Here is a 2,274-nt window from a genome sequence, read left to right as displayed (position 1 = left end):
GTCTCAGTTCATCCCTGTTTCACCTCGTCTCCATCAGCACCTCAGGCACTTACATCTCTGAGTAAACAAGTTGAGAAAATCGTCATTGAAACAGCGCCACGTCGTGACAAACGCAGGAGACGGCGTGAAACCAATAAACGTTCCCAGCAGTCCAGCAACACAACACAACACAGTTATTTCTGAAGCCACATTACAGCACGTTGTACATCTGTTTGTTTTTTTAAAAAGAAACGTCTTCTTCCACTTCTCCAACAAAGTTACAAGATAGTTACACGTCGCCCACCTTTCCACTGTCAAGATAAATCAGTGAGGGATGTGGCCAAAGCAAAGAAAAACACATTGTTTTGGATTAAGACTTCAGAAGAGGCGAGCGTATCCGTTTTGAGAGGCATTGGCCGGTTCAAGAACACACAGGCATGAGATTTTCCAAAGGCGTGTTCCAGTTGAGCTCCTTTATTTCCAGTTCAAGTGCAGTTCAGGCGCTGGTCCCCACAGTGCACTCTGTTTGTCCAGCAAGAGGCAAGCGGCATGATTAATGGGGCCGGACTGAGGGCTTATGGGAGATGTAGGCACGGGACGGCACATCTGAATGAAATATAAATGAGCAGGAGGAGAGCGAACAGGTTGGAAATCAGCATGAGAGGGGGAAATCTGACTATGGAGTTTTAGTGATTGATGACGAATCGATCGCTGCGTCCAAAGAGGATCGTGGGTCGGTGGTTTTGTGGTGAAATATTTAGATAAAAGGAGAAAAAAATGTGCTGACGATTTAAAGAGGAAATCACTTGTGATTAGAGCGTGTCTGCAGATCAAGGAGAAGTTAGTCCAGGTGAAAGAAGAGATGTGAGGGTTTAGTTTCATGGTGCAGGTGTGTATTCGAATATAGTGTACATAAGATGCTCGGTGATTAAATGGGGAAAAGTAATATGAATATTTACAAAAAAGTGTAACTGAATTAATTAAAGGAATAATAGAGGATTTTTCGCCGATTTGAGAACCCCGTGCGGAACAGCCTCGCTCCTACACGTACGTTTGTTTATTAGCGCGCCATCTCTCGTCTCTGCAGATTTCCGTCTTTTCTGAGCTCGAGCACAGTTTTTCTGTAACTGTTACTGTAACTGAAGGATCTCGCTAAACACACAGTGACATATGAACCACGTGTGGCAGTATGGCCTGCGGGCAGACCATGCCACTTCCTATTGGCTAATCATTAGGGCCGTTGGCCAATAAAATGTTGTTCCGTTTTGTCATTCATCCTCTGACCTACGCACTTCCTGGGTCTGGGTGTTGCTCCACGTACCTCCGCTCTCCAGGTAGTAGTTGTCCCTTATGCTAATGCAATTCGATCGTGTAGTTTTACTCATAAAATGGTTTCTGTGGTTTAGTGCCGTGGCCTGTCACCTGGCGCCGCTTTGTTAACGCTCCGATGTGATCTCTGCTGACTCGGGATTGTTGTGGTCTCGCTGTCATAGCCCCACAACGCGTGGTCCCGGGCAGCTAACGTGGTACGTCCTGAGCGTGATATGCCGGTAGCCTAGTGTTCAGGTTAGCGTTAACCAGGTCTCTTTTCAGATGTAACCTAAACTCTCTGGAGCGGCGGTGTGCGCTGGAGCCGTTGCCTTGCCTTGCCCTCTGTTGATATGGATGTCTGTGCCCTGTGTTGTCCAGATCCACTGGACTCTTAAAAGACTATACATCCACGCATAAAGAACTGATACGAACTGTGTTGTTACCTAAGCCTGTGTTAAAGTATTTATTAAATTAATAGCCTGTTAAATAAATTACATGTGAAACTGGAATCTGCCTCTGTATAATCAAGAACGAATCTGTGTGTCCTTTTAGTTAGTTTTCCGGGTGTAAGCCCGGTGGCGTTGTTGGTTTTATTTTCTTTATTTTTATTTAATTTAAATTAGTTTAAAACATTTATAGTACCACCAGAATGCCACACACGCATGCGCAGCCAGGGAAACGTGCTCAGAACGAGGCTGCAGGTGTGCAGTAGGTGCGTCCTATGATTGACATGTGAATGAACTACTCGGCTGTCCACGGCACAAGGAAATGACAAAAAATCCTCCATAATTCCTTTAACATTCAGACGATTCAATTGTTTTTTGTATGAATGTATCATTCATAAAGTGGCATAGTCAATACGTGTACTACAAAACAGAAACTCAAAACTGTGCATTGAATGTCCACAAAAATAATGAATACCTTATAAATACAGTATAAATTATCTTTGAATGAATAATAAATGGGAAGTGAACAGTCATTAAA

General features: G+C 43.8%; 1 long non-coding RNA gene across 1 annotated transcript; it reads left to right on the top strand.

Moving 5' to 3' along the window:
- The first annotated feature begins 1,256 nt into the window (after positions 1–1,256).
- On the top strand, positions 1,257–1,815 carry LOC140362497 (uncharacterized). The gene is made up of 3 exons (XR_011927106.1): positions 1,257–1,313; positions 1,386–1,505; positions 1,573–1,815. It is a non-coding gene; the product is annotated as an uncharacterized lncRNA (long non-coding RNA).
- Positions 1,816–2,274: the final 459 nt, after the last annotated feature.

Source organism: Eucyclogobius newberryi, unplaced genomic scaffold (genome assembly GCF_026437365.1).
Source record: "Eucyclogobius newberryi isolate DKJ021-1_F unplaced genomic scaffold, fEucNew1.0.hap1 SCAF_17, whole genome shotgun sequence".
In the NCBI taxonomy this organism is placed as follows: Eukaryota; Metazoa; Chordata; class Actinopteri; order Gobiiformes; family Gobiidae; genus Eucyclogobius; species Eucyclogobius newberryi.
Note: the sequence above shows the minus strand (reverse complement) of the source record. Positions and strands in the feature narration are given on the sequence as shown.